Here is an 18032-nt window from a genome sequence, read left to right as displayed (position 1 = left end):
GGAGGAGCCCGGCCGGGCCTCCAGCGCCGCCCTCCGCGCAGGTAGCCGCGAGCGGGGCCGGGCTCCGGGGCGCCCTGAGCTGGCGGGGGGGAGCCGGGGGGAACCGGGGCCGGCGGGGGGGCCGCAGCATAAAACCAGCGGCTTTGAATTCCCGACCCCCCCCGCCCACACCCAGAGACCCACAGAGAGACCCCCCCACCCACAGAGACCCCCCCCCACAGAGACCCCCCCCGCACACACCCACAGACACAGAGACCCTGAGACAGAGACCCCCCCACACACACGAGACAGAGAGACAGAGACCCCCCCCACAGAGACCCCCCCCACAGAGACCCTGAGACAGAGACACCCCCCCACACACACACACACGCGTCCTGTGAACCGGGAGTTCGCGGCTATTTCTTAAACCGCGGGCAATTAGCGCAAGATTTGAGGATTCCCTGAACTAGTTAATAGCCAAGAATAACAATTCCTGCAACCCAATCCAGTAATTTTCATAGTGTGTGCCCACACACACACACACACACACACACTGGGGCTGTCAAGCGATTAAAAAAAATCACCATTAAGCGCGCGGTTGTACAACGCTAGAATACCATTTACTTAAATATGTGGCATGCTTACATCTTCCAGTATATTAATTTCAATCACAACACAATACAAAGTGTACAGTCCTCACTTTATATTTATTTTTGATTACAAATATTTGCGCTGTAAAAACAAAAACATTGTCTTTTTCAGCTCACCTCATACCCGTACTGTAGTGCAATCTCTTTCCCATAAAAGTTGAACTTACAAATGTAGAATTATGTAAAAAAACAGCAACCCTACATTCAAAAATAAAACAGTGTAAAATTTTAGAGCCCACAAGTCCCCTCAGTCCTACTTCTTGGTCAGCCAATCGCTCAGACAAGCAAGGGTAGTTACAATTTGCAGGAGATAATGCTGCCGCTTCTTGTTTACAGTGTCACCTGAAAGTGAGAGCAGGAGTTCGCATGGCACTGCTGTAGCTAGTGTTGCAAGTTATTTACATGCCAGGTGCGCTAAAGATTCATATGTCCCTTCATGCTTCAACCACCATTCCAGAGGATATGCCTCCGTGCTGATGACGGGTTCTGCTCGATAAAGATCCAAAGCAGTGCGGACCGATGACACGTGTTCATTTTCATCATCTGAGTCGGATGCCTCCAGCAGAAGGCTGATTTTCTCTTTTGGTGGTTTGGGTTCTGTAGTTTCCACATCGGAGTGTTGCTCTTTTAAGACTTCTAAAAGCATGCTCCACACCTTGTCCCTCTCAGACTTTGGACGGCACTTCAGATTCTTAAACCTTGGGCCGAGCGCTGTCGCTGTTTTTAGAAATCTCACATTGGTACTTTCTTTGCGTTTTGTCAAATCTGCTGTGAAAGTGTTCTTAAAACGAATATGTGCTGGGTCATCATCCAAGACTGCAATAACATGAAACATATGCAGAATGCAGGTAAAATAGAGCAGGAGACCTACAGTTCTCCCCCCAAGGAGTACAGTCACAAATTTAATTGATGTATTATTTTTTTAACGAGCATCATCAGCATGGAAGTATGTCCTCTGGAATGGTGGCCGAAGCATGAAGGGGCATACGAATGTTTAGCATATCTGGCATATCTTGCAACGCTGGGTACAAAAGTGCCATGCGAACGCCTGTTCTCACTTTCAGGTGACATTGTAAATAAGAAGCAGGCAACAGTATCTCCCGTCAGTTGTAAACAAACTTTTGTCTTAGCGATTGGCAGAATAAGAAGTAGGACTGAGTGGACTGGTAGGCTCTAAAGTTTTAAACTGTTTTGTTTTTGAGCGCAGTTATTCAACCAAAAAAAAAACCAACTGCATTTGTTACACTTTCACAATAAAGAGTTTGCACTTCAGTACTTGTATGAGGTGAATTGAAAAATACTATTTCTTGTGTTTTATCATTTTTACAGGGCATATATTTGTAATAAAAAATAATAATATAAAGTGAGCACTCTGCACTTTGTATTCTGTGTTGTAATTGAAATCAGTATTGAAAATGTATCAAAAAAATTTAATAAATTTCAATTGGTCTTCTATTGTTATAAGTGTGATTAATCGCGATTGATTTTTTTGAGTTAATCGTGTGAGATAACTGTGATTGACAGCCTTAACGTACATATATAAAATAATACCAGATCCTCAGAACACCAATGTAATGGGGAAACTAATTCTTACCTTAAAATGACAAGTGATTTTATGTACTCATGTGGCACTTGTTGGCATTGCCCTAGCAACAAAGCTATTGAAACAGAAAAGCAAGCAGGGTGCGGCAGTGAGGCTGATGCCTAGCAGGGCTACCAGGGAAAAAAAAAATCCTTTTCATTTTGCCTGTGCTCCTAAGAGGTTGAAAGTTACCTAAACCCCAAAGCATAAAAGTGGGAGTGGGGGCAGGTGCTTTGAAACTTCCATTCCCAGGATGGCCATGGCAAATGGGTCATGAGAGACAGAATCTACAGGGGCCAGGGCAGGGCTTGCAACTAAACTCCCATGTTTCCCTCAGGATTTTCAAACTACACCGGACCCTCACGAGAATGTGGGATTTGGGATCCATGCCAAATCCCGCATTTTAGCGGGTACTGCGTTACAGCGGGGACCGCGTTACAATGAAAGTTAATGACCGTTACTAAATTTGGGATCCGCAACCACGTTCTATCAGAATTTGTGTTATCTAGACGTGTGTTCTAGCGAGGGTCCGGTGTATAACTTTCAGGTTCTCATCTCTGTCAGTTAAGGCTATGTCTACCCTATAGCATTTACAGCGGCACAGCTGCAGTGGGCTAGCCCCTTGTTCTGTGTTTGGGCGTGGCAGGGGATTCATTCATGGTCTTTTTCCTCTTTCAGGTGCTTTCAAGGGTCATCATGGTGCACCTTGGTAAGTGCAGACAGGGCTTGTTAGGGGTTGCGTGCACACCATGTTGTACTGGCAGACCCCAGGTTCTGCATCCCTCTAAATCAATCACAGTTAGTGGAGAATGTGCAGCCTTCACCGCTGAACTCTCTTAAGGGTTGGTAGAGCAAATCTGTCATCTTTATTGTAAATAAATTGCTTTAAGACCTCAGTCTCCTGGCAAGGTACAGACTTCGATTCCATCATGAAGAATAATCTATTGTTGCTGTGTAAGGGAAGGTTACAGCAGTTTTATTGATTTTTAAATGAAACCAAGCTTTTCTCTAAGGCCTTTGGAATTTTTTGGCTCGACGTCTATACACATCTGTTTATAATCAAATCTATTGTGACACCTGTTGATCTTCCCTTCAGCTCATCTCCTTATGAAAAATTATCATGGAGGACACGTAGCTATCCGATTGGCTCTTGGTGGTTGTGCCAACAGACCCTTCTTCCGTATAGTGGCCGCATATAACAAGCGAGCACGGGACAGCAAGTATTTGGAGCAAGTGGGCTGCTATGACCCACTCCCAAATAGCCACAACGAAAAGCTTGTTGGCTTGAACATCGAGAGAATCAAACACTGGATTGGTTGTGGAGCACATGTCACAAAACCGGTTGAAAAACTTCTAGGTAACTCAATGTGTTTTTCAATCTGAACTATTTGCTTATTTCTCTTAAAAGACAACAGGTTTTCCTTGGTGATCCTCCGCATACTTGGAGTACCAAAGACTCTTTCTTCATTTCTTTGCATGAATTCTTGAGAATATGTATATATGCAATCACCCTTCTTTTGGCCACAGGAAATGGGATGTTTCAGAGTAGCAGCCTTGTTAGTCTGTCTCCGGAAAAAGAACGGGAGGACTTGTGGCACCTTAGAGACTAACAAATTCATTTGAGCATAAGCTTTCGTGGGCTACAGCTCACTTCATCAGATGAATAGAATGGAACATATAGTAAGAAGATCTATACACATACAGAGAATCATGAAAAGGTGGGAGTTGCCATACAAACTGTAAGAGGCTAATTAAGATGAGCTATCATTTGTTAGTCTCTAAGGTGTCACAAGTACTCCTGTTCTTTTTGAGGAAATGGGAACGGGTCTCATTTATGGAGACACTGAGCTGGCCGAGACAGCAGTAAAAGGCACTTCAAGCCACTAGAGGGTTGGTGAGAGAGACAATTACTCTCACTTCTTAAAAGTCTCATTAACTATTGGAACAGTTGACCCAGGGTTGTCATGAATTCTCCATCACTGACAATTTAACTTGAGATTGGATGTTTTTCTGAAATATATATGCTAAGAATTATTTTGGGGAAGATCTATAGCATGTGTTATATAGGATGTCAGACGAGATAATCACAGCGCTCCCTTTTAGCCTTTGAATCTGTGAGTCTAGAACAGTCATATTGCAACTCCAGCTATAAACATAAATAGTCTTTCTTTCAGGTCTTTCTGGATTTTTCCCATTGCATCCTATGACAATCACAAATGCAGAAAGATTAAGGAAGAGAAGAGCCTTGAAAGCCATAACAGCTTCTGAGGAAGAAACTCCAGGTGACTGATAACATCTAACTGAACTGAATGACTCAAAAGATTACTGTACAGACAACGATCAGAACAGTGTGCCAACTAAAAAGGACAATATCTTTACTACAGGCAAAGAAATGATAGTGGATGTGAATTATTTCATGAGAACATTAAAGTATTTTGAGGCTTTAGGAGTTCTCAGACAAGGATTCTGATTGTCCTCATTTGTTAATTACTTCTTATTTTGCACAAATTATTCATCTTTCATGTTTGTCAAACTGCAATTACTTAGGCCCAGATCCACAAAGGTAAAATTTAGGCTTCTAAATTCCACTGAAATCCAATGGAAGTCAAGAACCAAAATACCTTTGTGGATCTGGGCCTTCCAGATTACAGCATTCATACAAACTGAATACAAACTTCCGTTTTCTAAATAGCTCTATTGTGGAGGTAGAGAGAGCGTTACTGACTGCCGTAAGAGACTAATGTATAGGAAGTTGTGCTGGATCAACGAACAGGTGAGGATGCACCTGTAGGCTTCCTTCTAAACGTCACCTTACCATTACTTAAGACAAGCCACAGTTGGTTTTTAATTTTACAGTGAACTATTTCAAGATTTTTGTTAGAGGAGGGGCACTCAGACCTGGCCACTGTTGCTTCTTTATTTTCACCCAATGAAGCTGCAAATAGTGTAAGCAGCAGAAAATCCTTTTTTCGGTGCAGGGGTGCAGCACAGAATGTGACACGATTTACTTAACCACACTACTGTTCTTCCAGAAGGTATCCCACAGAACATGACCACTCTAAACATAGCAAATACTTGGATGTTTTTATACCTTTCTCCCTGAACAGTATTTGATCAAACATTATACATGCGTCCAGCTAAAACAATAATTTAAAAATCCAGGAATTACTACATGGTGTTCATAGATTATCAGCCACCCATAGCAGCCATTCATATTCCAGCGTGATAAGCACAATAAACATTGAGCTATGTTCAGAGGCAGACGGCTATCCCTGTTACTTGGAGGAACTCGCACATCATTCGTTCTATCGTCTTCCATCCACATTCTGACTCGCTTAAATGTCTTAGGTAAGGCTTGTACCATCCCCGAAGATCACCAACCTCAGACTCTGGTAGACCAAACAAAGCCACTGAGTTTGAGTCATAGAACCATCACCCCAAAAGCCTTAATGCCAATCAGTGCAAATCTCAGAATTGATGATGGGGAGCCCATGAGATCTTTCTCAGCCCCCACAGTGCAGCACATCACCCCTTTTAAACCACTTGACGTAACAAAGCTGAGACACGCTCACTGGACGATCACAGTATCCTGCTTATTTAAGAAGAGCACAATACAATAGACCACTCTAGTGCTGACAGAAAAGTCGCCTTCCTCAGCTGTTGCTCCAAGATGGCAATCTGCTGCTGTTCCTGCATGTGAGGAAGTTGGTGGGGCTCAAAAGGAGGGCAGCTCACAGCAAGAGAAATGGCTGAGAAGAGCTAGGCAAGTTAGAGGCACTTGAGATTCACTGCAGGCCTATGTGGTGCTCCCTTGGCACCAGACCCATAAGGGTGCAGGGAGAACCATGGAATCTCAGCCGGCTCTTGTCACGGAGTGTGGGGGAGTCCAGGCCCTGCACCCCTCTTCCTGGGATTCACTGAGACTCTCAGCCAGCCAGTAAAACAGAAGGTTTATTGGACAACAGGAACACAGTCCAAAACAGAGCTTGTGGGTACACCCAGGACCCCTCAGTGAAGTCCTTCTGGGGGAGCAGGGAGCTTAGACCCCAGCCCTGGGGTTCCCTGAGTTCCTCCACCCAGCCCCAAACTGAAAACTAAACCCACCGAGCAGGTTCCCTGCTGCAGCCTCCGTCCACATTCCTGGGCAGAGGTGTTACCTCCCCCTCCCCCTCCTGGCTCAGGTGACAGGCTCTCAGGTCTCCCGTCCCCAGGGCACATTCCCAGGTCAACACTCCCCCCTCCCTGCTGCGTCACATCGTCACATCTCTCCCCCCTTCGAGACTGAACTGAGCGGGGTCACTGTGACCAGTGACCTGGGGAAGTTCGGGGCCCCCTCTCCGGGACAGCGCATCCGCTATCAGGTTGGCACTTCCCTTCACATGGACCACATCCATGTCGTAATCCTGCAGGAGCAGGCTCCACCTCAGGAGCTTGGCGTTGGCTCCTTTCATCTGGTGCAGCCAGGTCAGGGGAGAGTGGTCGGTGTAGACGGTGAAGTGTCGCCCGAAGAGATAGGGCTCTAGTTTCTTGAGGGCCCACACCATGGCCAGGCACTCCTTCTCGATGGCCGCGTAGTGTTGCTCCCGGGGTAGCAACTTCTTGCTCAGGTACACGATGGGGTGTCTCTCCCCCTTTTCATCCTCCTGCATTAACACCGCCCCCAGTCCCGTGTCGGAGGCGTCGGTGAACACCACAAAGGGCTTGTCAAAGTCTGGGTTTGCTAGAACTGGGCCACTGACCAGAGCCTCCTTCAGCGCCCGGAAAGCCTCCTGGCACTGCTCGGTCCAGACCACCTTGTCTGGCTTCCCCTTCTTGCATAGCTCAGTGATGGGGGTGGCTATGGCGCTAAAGTGGGGCACAAATCTTCGGTAGTATCCTGCCATCCCAATAAAGGCTTGGACCTGCTTTTTGGTGTGGGGAGCGGGCCAGTCTCTGATCACCTCCACCTTGGCCGGTTCTGGCTTTAGGCGGCCGCTCCCCACCCGATGGCCCAGGTAGGATACTTCAGCCATCCCCACCTTGCACTTCTCCGCTTTGACAGTCAGCCCAGCCCCCTGGAGTCGGTCCAGCACTTGTCTAACCTGGGACACGTGGTCCTCCCAGGTCTGGCTAAAGACACAGATGTCGTCAATATACGCCACGGCAAAACTCTCCATCCCCCTCAGGAGCTGGTCCACCAGGCGCTGGAAGGTGGCCGGCGCTCCCTTGAGGCCGAAAGGCAGGGTCAGAAACTCATAGAGCCCCAGAGGGGTGATAAAGGCCGATTTCAGCCGGGCATCTGCATCCAGCGGCACCTGCCAGTAGCCCTTTGTAAGGTCCATGGTGGTAAGGTACCGAGCTCCTCCCAGCTTGTCTAGGAGCTCGTCCGGCCTGGGCATGGGGTAGGCATCCGATACAGTGATGGCATTGAGCTTCCGATAGTCCACACAGAACCGGACTGACCCATCCTTTTTGGGGACCAGCACCACCGGCGAGGCCCAAGGGCTGGCCGATGGCTGGATCACCCCCAAAGCCAGCATGTCCCGGACCTCTCTTTCCAGGTCCTGAGCAGTTTTCCCTGTGACTCGGAAGGGGGAGCATCTTATCGGCGGGTGCGACCCTGTCTGCACCCGGTGGACAGTCAGATTAGTGCGTCCAGGCTGGTTGGAAAACAGCTGTCGGTACGGATGCAGCACCCCCCTGACCTCAGCTTGCTGGGCAGGGGTGAGCTGATCCGAGAGGGGGATTGTTTCCAGGGGGGAACCAGCTCTGGTCCCAGGGAATAGATCTACTAAAGGGTCATCTCCCTGCTCCTCCCACTGACCACACACAGCTAACACCACATTCCCCCTGGCATAATATGGCTTCATCATATTCACATGGTACACCCGGCGGTGGTGGGCCCGGTTCGACAGCTCCACCACATAGTTTACCTCATTGAGCTGCTTGACGACCTTGAACGGGCCCTCCCAGGCGGCCTGTAGTTTGTTCTTTCTCACGGGGATGAGAACCATCACCTGATCCCCGGTGGCGTAGGCACGGGCCCGCGCCGTGCGGTCATACCAGACCTTCTGCTTCCTCTGGGCTCTGGCCAGATTCTCCCTGGCCAGGCCCATGAGTTCAGCCAGTCTCTCTCGGAAGGTCAGGACATACTCCACCACTGACTCTCCATCGGGAGTGGCCTTCCCCTCCCACTCGTCTCTCATCAGGTCCAGGGGGCCCCTCACCCTCCTTCCATATAACAGTTCGAAAGGCGAAAATCCGGTAGACTCCTGGGGCACCTCCCTGTACGCGAACAGCAGGTGAGGTAAGTACTTGTCCCAATCCTGCGGGTGCTGGTTCATAAAGGTTTTCAGCATCATCTTTAGCGTCCCGTTAAACCTCTCCACCAGCCCATTGGACTGGGGGTGATACGCTGAGGCCCAGTCATGCCGGACCCCACATTTCTCCCACAAGCACCGGAGCAGGGCCGACATGAAGTTGGAGCCTTGGTCTGTCAAGACTTCCCTGGGGAACCCCACTCGGCTGAAAATGGTCAGGAGCGCATCTGCCACGGTGTCTGCTTCAATGGAAGCTAAGGGCACTGCCTCGGGGTAGCGGGTGGCGAAATCTACCACCACCAGAATGTATTTCTTCCCCGACCGGGTCGTCTTGCTGAGAGGCCCCACGATGTCCATGGCCACCTTCTGGAAAGGCTCCTCTATGATGGGCAAAGGTCTCAACGCCGCTTTCCCCTTGTCCTGGGCCTTCCCCACCCTCTGACAGGGTCACAGGATCGGCAATACTGCCGGACGGTGGTAAAGACCCCGGGCCAGTAAAAGTTCTGTAGCAACCTCTGCCGGGTGCGCCGGATTCCCTGGTGCCCTGCGAGGGGGATGTCATGGGCCAGGGACAGGAGCTTGCGGCGGTACTTCTGGGGGACCACCAGCTGCCTCCTGATCCCACAGGACTCCCCTTCCCCTGGGGGAGCCCATTCTCGGTACAGGAACCCCTTCTCCCACAGGAACCTCTCCTGGCAGCCTCTCCTCATGGTCCGTCCCTCACTGAGGTCGGCCAGGTCCCTGAGCTTCTGCAAGGAGGGATCTTTCCTCAACTCGGCCTGGAACTCAGCGGCTGGGGAAGGGATGGGGCCCGGTTCCCCCTCCGTGGCCAGGTCTGAGGCCGCAGCCTCTCTGAGCCGTGCCCCTCGGCGCTCCCTCCCCACCCGAGTAGGGTCTCGCGCCTCCAGTGTGGTACCCTCCCCAGGGTGAGGTCGCAGTGCCCCTCGCCGGCTCTGGCTACGGGTCACAACCAGGGCGGTCTGGGGGTCGCTTGGCCAGTCCTCTAGGTCCCCCCCCATCAAAACTTCAGTGGGCAAATGGTGGTGTACCCCCACATCCTTGGGGCCCTCCTTGGTCCCCCATTTCAGGTGTACCCTTGCCACGGGCACCTTAAATGGGGTCCCGCCCACCCCCGTCAGGGTCAGGTAGGTGTTGGGCACCACCCGATCTGGGGCCACCACCTCGGGCCGGGCCAGCGTCACCTCCGCGCCCGTATCCCAGTATCCATTGACCTTCCTCCCATCCACCTCCAGGGGAACAAGGCACTCTCTCCGGAGGGACAGCCCCGCACCCACCCTGTAAACCGAGCACCCTGAGTCCAGAGCCTCCAGCCCTCTGGCGGGGCTGGCTGGGGGTACTCTTCCCTCCTGAGCAGGTGGCAAACTGGTAGCCCCCCTTTCCTGGGTCGCTTGCCCCTCGTCCAGCTGAGTCCCTACCCAGTTAACCCTGGGTAGGTTGGGTCTGCTCAGTTTGTCCCTGAGCCCGGGGCACTGGGCCCGTACGTGGCCTCTCTGGCCACAGTGATAGCAGCTCAGGTCACGTTGGTCCCCTCGAACGGGTCGGAGGGGCCCGACGCCAGGCATTCCCCTTTGGAGGGGGTTCTCCCTATTTCCCCGCTGGGAGGCCCCATGGTGACTCTCTCTCTGCATCGGGGGGGGCCTGTTCTTTTGGGACTCCTCCCGGCTACCCCCTGACCGACTGTTCACAAACTCGTCGGCCAGCTGCCCTGCATGCTGGGGGTTCGCGAGCTTTTTGTCCACCAGCCACAGCCTCAGGTCGGAAGGGCACTGTTCATACAGGTGCTCCAGTACGAACAGGTCAAGCAGGTCCTCTTTAGTTTGGGCCCCCGCTGTCCACTTGCGGGCATATCCCTGCATCCTGTTGACCAGTTGTAGGTAGGTGACCTCAGGCGTTTTACGCTGACCCTGGAACCTTCTCCGGTACATCTCGGGGGTCAGCCCAAACTCACGGAGCAGGGCCTGTTTGAACAGTTCATAGTCCCCTGCCTCTGCCCCTGTCATCCGGCTGTAGACCTCCACGGCTTTGGGGTCCAGTAAGGGGGTGAGGAACTGGAGCCTGTCTGCAGGGTCAACCCTGTGCAGCTCGCAGGCATTCTCAAAGGCCGTCAGGAAGCTATCTATGTCCTCCCCCTCCTTCCGCTGGGCCAGGAAGCACTTATCAAAGCTCCTTGCAGTCTTGGGTCCCCCCTCACTCACCGCAGCCGGGGCCCCACTGCTCCTCAGCCTGGCCAGCTCCAGTTCATGCTGTCTTTGTTTCTCCTTCTCCTGCTGCTCATGTTGACGTTCCCTCTCCTTCTCCTGACGTTCCCTCTCCTTCTCCTGACGCTCCCTCTCCTTCTCCTCCTGCTCATGTTGACGTTGTTTCTCCTTCTCCTCCTGCTCATGTTGACGTTGTTTCTCCTCATGTTGACGTTGTTTTTCATGATCCTCCAGCTCCCTCATTTTCCTCTCCCTCTCCCATTCCAGCCGCATCCGCTCCAGGGATGGGGAGCTCCGCTGGGAGGATCCCCTGCTGGCTGCTGGGGTCAGGGGGCCCTCGGTATTCGCTGGGCTTCCCACAACCCCTCCCCCAGGCATAGGTAGGAAGGGTCTCGGGGTGTCCTGGGCAGCAGTCTGACCCCTCCCAGCCTGGTCAGGCCCCAGGGCCCACGCTGCGTCCGCCGGGCGGCTTCCCTCAGGGACAGGGATCGGGTCCTCCAAGCGATCCCTCTCCTCCAGCTGGGCAATCAGCTGGTCCTTGGTGGACCTCCCGACGCGCAGCCCCCTCTGCCTGCACAGCTCCACCAGGTCGCTCTTAAGGCGTTTAGCGTACATCTCCCGGCTGGCCACTCGCAGGCCGGGCAGCTGTCCACGATTTCCAGGAAAAGCCCCTAGTGTGCCAGTCCTTCTTGAGGTCACCACCTCTTTGCCAGGGTCGAGCTGCAGACTCCTCCGCCCCTGGGACCGCTCGCTGCAATCCCCCGGGGGACCCTGTTACTGCAAAAGTCCTTCTCTCTGGTCACACACTCCCAGGGGTTAACCGCCCCCTGAAACCGTCTCTCTCTGAATCTTCAGCACGCCTGGTCCCCGTCAATCCCCCTTCGTTTTACTGTTCCCCAGTCACTTACTGCAGGAAGCGCCGTTCACGGGGTGCAGTAGATCCCACCGCTGCCACCAGTTGTCACGGAGTGTGGGGGAGTCCAGGCCCTGCACCCCTCTTCCTGGGATTCACTGAGACTCTCAGCCAGCCAGTAAAACAGAAGGTTTATTGGACAACAGGAACACAGTCCAAAACAGAGCTTGTGGGTACACCCAGGACCCCTCAGTGAAGTCCTTCTGGGGGAGCAGGGAGCTTAGACCCCAGCCCTGGGGTTCCCTGAGTTCCTCCACCCAGCCCCAAACTGAAAACTAAACCCACCGAGCAGGTTCCCTGCTGCAGCCTCCGTCCACATTCCTGGGCAGAGGTGTTACCTCCCCCTCCCCCTCCTGGCTCAGGTGACAGGCTCTCAGGTCTCCCGTCCCCAGGGCACATTCCCAGGTCAACACTCCCCCCTCCCTGCTGCGTCACATCGTCACAGCTCTCACTTGACAGGCAGCTGGGAATTGGTTCCATTTTTAATGGAGAAGTAAAATCTGAGCAAATGCATACATGGAACCAAAGAAAAATAAGATCTTTTGCGTGATACCTGAAGTCCTGCCTGAAAAGGTTCAGGCAGACGTGGCTGGTTTGGATTTGGCCTATTAGTACATTTAAACCAGGGGTTCTCAGAACACATTTTTTGGTGGCCTCGGACTGTGATCACCAATTGTTGCTGGTGGCCGCACTGACGCTTTTCCCTAAAATACTTAACTGTAGGAAAAACAAATAAATATGCACATACACGTGTCCAAATCATTGTAATTTATTTATGTAGGGTTTTTTCAGACTCAAAAATAATATCAAAAAATTATATTTGTATGTTGAATATTGCTTTTCGCAGCACCCTTAGTAGCTAGCTGGGAGTTTGTGAAAAGTGATATTAACAAACATACAAGTATCACTTTTCACAGCCTCCCAGGCAGCTAGTAAGCATGCTGTGAAAAGTGATACTTGCATGTTTCTTTGTTTCGCTTTTCTCAGCAAGCCCCGGGTTTGGAGAGGGAGGCAGCAGGGGTCTGAGGCAATGGGGGGGATAGAGGTGGAACCAGGGAAGGCAGTGGGGGCTGGGGGCGATAAATGGGGGTTAGGGGAGGCGTCGGGGAGAATGGTGAGCCCTGCTGCCATATGGCTGGAGCTGGGAGGCAGCACCCCCAGGGTCCAGAGTGAGCGGCTGGAGCCCAGGGTTGGTGGCTGCTGCTGCGCAGCTGGAGCTGTGGATCAACACCCACCACCCTGGGGCTGGGGCTGGGGCTGGGGTTAGGGAGCGGGGTTAGGGCTGGGGGTCGGTGCCAGAGCCCGGAGCCAGCACTTATTGCTGCACAGCCAGGGGTTAGCACCCAGGGCCAAGGACACGTGGCCGGAGCCTGGGTCAGAGCCCGGGGCTCGAGCCGTGCAGCTGAAGCCCTGCGGCCAGGTTCTCACCCAGGGCTGAAGCCCAAGCCCCAAGGTGCCCTGCCCACCCCACAGGTGAGTCAAGAACTCACCTGGCTCCTGCAGCATTGTGCCCCACCTGTCTCCAGAGGCGGGGCATGGTGGCTCATGCAGGAGCAACAGGGAGGGAAGGGGAGAGGCTGATGCTTTGGCCTCTCCACCGCTGCCCAGGAGGCTGTTAGGCCTGCACAAAAAGCCCCTGGTAGCCGCATGCGAGAAATGCTGATTTAAACTCACTTCCATGCTGTCAAAACCTTTGCCATTGTACCTCCTAACTGCTGGTTTCTCAGGTCAGAGTGCACTTAAGGGTTAAGTGAAGTGCTGCTGTAAGAATAAGCCTCGTGTCCTTTAAAGGAAACCAAGACAGAAGAAAATACTGATGATTTTTAATATTTTTTCTTTATCTAAAAAAATTAATGAAACGATATAGAAAATTCTATTAAACACACCTTTGCATTTTACAGATCTGTAGTATGCAAAATTTGATTTTATGTAGTGCCCATCCCCATATATATTCCAGATTAGTATAAACAAGACATGATTTCCCTGGTAACTGGGACCAGTTTTTATTCTGTCTCCTCAAATTTAAAAGTTCATTTGTATGTAGGCTTTGGGAAGAGTTCCTTTCTCATTTCTAAACACACAACACGGTTTTCTTTTCTGGATTTCTCGGCCTCAAATACAAGGAGGTGGGTCTGCAGGGTTGCTTCAGGACCAGTCTGAATGAGGGATGGTTTATTCTCCTGTTTAAAAAACAAAATTATTTCTAGTGTTACAGGAATAAAAGACAGAGAAGTCTGGTTTATAAAGCTGGATCTCTGCATCCCTCTCCCAAAAGGACTGCATGATCAGGCTCAAGGGAGTATTCAGAAATAAATTGTTGATCATCCCTTTAATCAAGTTATACCAAAGCAAGAGTTAGACAGTGGTTGGGCAATCACCATACAGTAAAATGGAGTAAATATTAATTAGAATGTTACTGCCAATAAAGACAGGTGACCCAGTAGTAAAGCTTTGATAATTAGGGGAGGCAACATTGTCTAGTAATAACTGGCTGAACGAAGAGAGGTCCTACACTCAACAGTCACTCCCATGTTGGAGGAATCTCAACTACAAAGATGAACAATCATCTTCCCAAAATAATTTTAAAATGGTGACACCCCCAATGACTTATCTCTCAGACAGAAAGAAAAGAAATAATGGTGGGGAGAAAAGGGGACCCTGGCCTGGGGAGAGGAGGCATACAGAAGTTCTGTGTGGTAGGGGAAGGTCGGAGGGCACACAGAGCCCCAGCCTAGGGGAGATGAAGAAACATGGGACAGAGCCTGTGACATGAAAGAGGGGTGAGCAGATGCAGGGAATCTGTGAAATAGAGAGGATGGGAGGGTGGCACATGGGGGGAGGGGAATGGAGGGCAGCCAGGAGCCCTCAGTGTGTGCAATGAGTACAGCCTACAGAAGCATCTAAGTGTGAGAATGCCAAGTTCATAATACTTTGCATGTCTAAAATGACTTTTATCACTGTCCCAAAGAACTTTAAAAATGCAGATTATTTCTTCCCATTTACAAATAAACTCTCTTGCCATGGTTTTCTGGAGAGAGCTGCACAGAGTCAGAGTATTAGCTATGTTTCTGGCTCCTGACCAAAACAGATAATCTGTCAACATTTGCTTTACGTGCATGTAGCATTCAGGGGTGGGGTTCTGGGAAGGGATCAGGAGTGATGCTTATATGCCTAAATCGTCCAGTAGAAGATTTTGGAAGTAAAAGATGTCTGACAGAGGCAGGTTTCAGTATGAACCTAGCTCTCAGGTAAAGCCTGGCCCCTTCTTGGTGGCTGTGGAGCATTCTTTCTTAAAAGACCTAGTCTTGGACTGCAAAGGCGTGGGGTAGCATTTAAGGAGCACTGACAGGGGATGCATACTTCCTACTGCCAAGGAGCTCAGCTGCACAGGGGCTCACTGCACACCACTATACAGCTGAGATCTGGAACTTGATCAGTGGATCCTTTGTATTCTCTTATCCTTATCCTTCTCTCTTATCCTTTGAATTCTCCGGGAATTACTGGGTAAAATCATATTGTTGGTGTAATGCCGGAGGTCAGATTAAAAAACCCACATTAGTCCTTTCCATGGAATCACAGAACCGGAAGGACCATCCTAGTCCCGTCCCCTGCACTCAAGGCAGGACTAAGTACAGTAGAACCTCAAAAATACGAACACCAGAGTTACAGACGGACCCGTCAACCAGACACCACGTGGACCCAGAAGTACGCAGTCAGGCAGCAGCGGAGACGAAAAACAAAAAAACCCAACAAATACCGTGCTGTGCCGGCACTGCATCGTCAAGTTAGGCACATCGGGGCTGCCTGTCCCCACCCCCACCCACCACTTGCCACGCGGAAGGCCAGCCACGTACAGGTGAAGACGCTGAGGTTCACAGGCACAGCTGTGAGCTCCCGAGAAGGAGTGCTGGGGTCTGCACTAGCCACAGGGGCCGTTTCCCGCCTCTGGCTGGGAGGGGGACAAGCCTGCAACCTTAGTCTCAGTCCAGGAAAGAAGCTCCCTGAGCTGCTGCTGGAACCTGGCCGAGAGCGTCAGCTGCTGGAGCCCGAACTCCTGCCCGCCTGCCGCGCTCTGGAGGAGCGGCTGCGTTTGAAAGGGCCCCAGCCTGCACTGCGCACCCACTGGTGCCAAAGCGCCCCCGGGTGCCTCACGCATCACCCTTGCAGTCAGGGGGCTAGAATCAGAAACTTGCCGGGCAGCCGCTGCAGAGTGTGAGCCCCCGTTCCGAGCACTCCGCCCTGAGGAGCAGCCCATAACGGCTTGGGCAAAGTTACGAACAACCTCCATTCCCGAGGTCTCCGTAATTCTCCTGTATTATCTAGACCAGGGGCTGTCAACAGGCGAACCACGGGACAAATCCGGATTGCCAGACGCTTTTGAACAGACCCCAGAAACTTTTTATTTACATATTGTCATTATTATTATTTTTTAAATGATTTTCTCTGCAGTCTGGCCCCGACTGTATATTGATGAAGAATTTGGACCTTGACAAAAAATAATTGACTACCCCTCATCTAGACCATCCCTGAGCGGTGACTGTCGATCCTGCTAAGAACCTACAATGACAGAGATTCCACAACCTCCCTAGGTAATTTGTTCCAGTGCTTAACTATGCTGGCAGGAAGTTTTTCCTAACGTCCAACCTAAACCTCCCTTGCTGCAATTTCAGCCCATTGCTTCTTGTCCTGTCCTCAGAGATTCACAAGAACAATTTTTCTCCCTCCTCCTTGTAACAACCTTTTAAGTACTTGAAAACTGTTCTCATGTCCCCTCTCAGTCTTCTCTTCTCCAAACTAAACAAACCCAGTTCTTTCAACCTTTCCTCGTAGATCATGTTTTCTAGACCAGCGGTTCTCAACAGGGGGTTCGTGGCCCACTGGGGGTCCATGAACCCTTTCGGGGGGCCGCAGGGCCCCGTGGCTAAAATCCAAAGCCCGAACCCCAGCACCTCCCGCAGGGCTGAAGCCGGGAGCAGCAGGGCTGAATTCTGGAGCCCCGAGCCCCAGTGCTCCCCAAGGGACAGAAGCCCTGAGCCCAGAGGCAGAGTTGGGGGAACACAGGGGTGTTACACCCCCCCCAAACTACAGTGCAAGAGCAGGGCACTCCTGGGGTAGCTCCACACCCCCCCTCCACCACCTCCTCTCTCCACCCCCTGGCTAGGTCGGAGGTGGGAAGTCAGAGTCCGGCAGCGTGGGACAGCTGCTGCTCTGACTGGTGCCATGGAGCAGGCAGCCGCAGCGTTGCCTCGTCTCCTGCTGCTGCAGGGGGTTGAAGCTGCTCCCCTTTGCTCATGCAGCTGGTAAGAGCTGCCTGGGTGGGGGGACCCGGCTGCTTTGTGGCTGGCAGAGCCCTCAGGGTACAGGGACCGCAGGGGAGCCCTGAGAGCACACAGACCCTAGCTACCTCCTCCCTGCACCCTGAGCTACCCTCTGCCCACACACAGCCCCTAGCTACCCCCCTCCCTGCACCCTGAGCTACCCTCTGCCCAGACACAGCCCCTAGCTACCCCCCTCACTGCACCCTGAGCTACCCCCCTGCACACCCCTATGCACAGCCCCTAGGAGTCTCCCTGCACCCTGAGCTACCCTCTGCCCACACACAGCCCCTAGCTGTCCCTCTCCCTGCACCCCAAACTTTTTGAGCTGAGCCCCCCCACCTTTGAGTTATAATTTTTGGTGGTAGGCCCCCCAAGTCCAGACAGGCGGGTGGCCTGCTGAGGTGAGTTGGGGGTGGAAGTAGCATACCCTCCCCAGACCCCGACGTCGGAGCTGGCTTGAGCCTCACTGGCCCCTGCCCACCCAAAACAGAAACTCCCCAGTGCAGCCACAGCCTCAGGGCAGGGACGATGCCCCGGGACTCCGGGGACACAGTCCGGGCCTCTCACCTCCAGGACACTGGGGTTCTCTTCTGCCCAGGGCAGGAGTGAGCAAACGTCTGTATGACGTGATGACCATTTAGAAACCGGTGAGGAATGAGCTGGTTTGAGGGGAGTTGATCTCGGTCCAGTTGCAGGTCAGTGAACCTCTCCCTGTCTCCATGTCCCTATCTTTAAACAATTACAGGCCCCACAGGAAGGGGTTGGTTTCATGTTTAACCACATGGCTAAGCAATGAGAACCCCAAATCCCCCTGCGCTTTGGGAGCCAGGTTTCCTGTTTGAATTCTGTGTTTCTGATGACTTCAGGCCTGGGCACTGTGATTATTTACCAGTTTCTCGGGCCTTAGGGGGTCACGTCACTCACAGCTGTGAGGGCCGAGCGGTTAAGGCGTTGGACTCGAAATCCAATCGGGTTTCCCTGCGCAGGTTCAAATCCTGCTCACAGCGAGGCCTGTGTTTTAGCCACACTTGCTCACCAGGGCAATACATCTCCACCGACCCTGGGACGCTCT

The 18032-nt window shown here is 52.0% G+C and overlaps 1 non-coding gene and 1 pseudogene across 1 annotated transcript; one reads left to right on the top strand and one right to left on the bottom strand.

Moving 5' to 3' along the window:
* Positions 1–18032, bottom strand: part of LOC141996210 (butyrophilin subfamily 1 member A1-like) — a 660168-nt pseudogene that overhangs the window by 592691 nt on the left and 49445 nt on the right.
* On the top strand, positions 17886–17967 carry TRNAS-CGA (transfer RNA serine (anticodon CGA)). The gene has a single exon. It is a non-coding gene; the product is annotated as a tRNA-Ser (tRNA).

This window comes from Natator depressus, chromosome 11 (genome assembly GCF_965152275.1).
Source record: "Natator depressus isolate rNatDep1 chromosome 11, rNatDep2.hap1, whole genome shotgun sequence".
NCBI lineage: Eukaryota > Metazoa > Chordata > Testudines > Cheloniidae > Natator > Natator depressus.
This window is presented reverse-complemented; position numbering and strand designations above follow the sequence as displayed.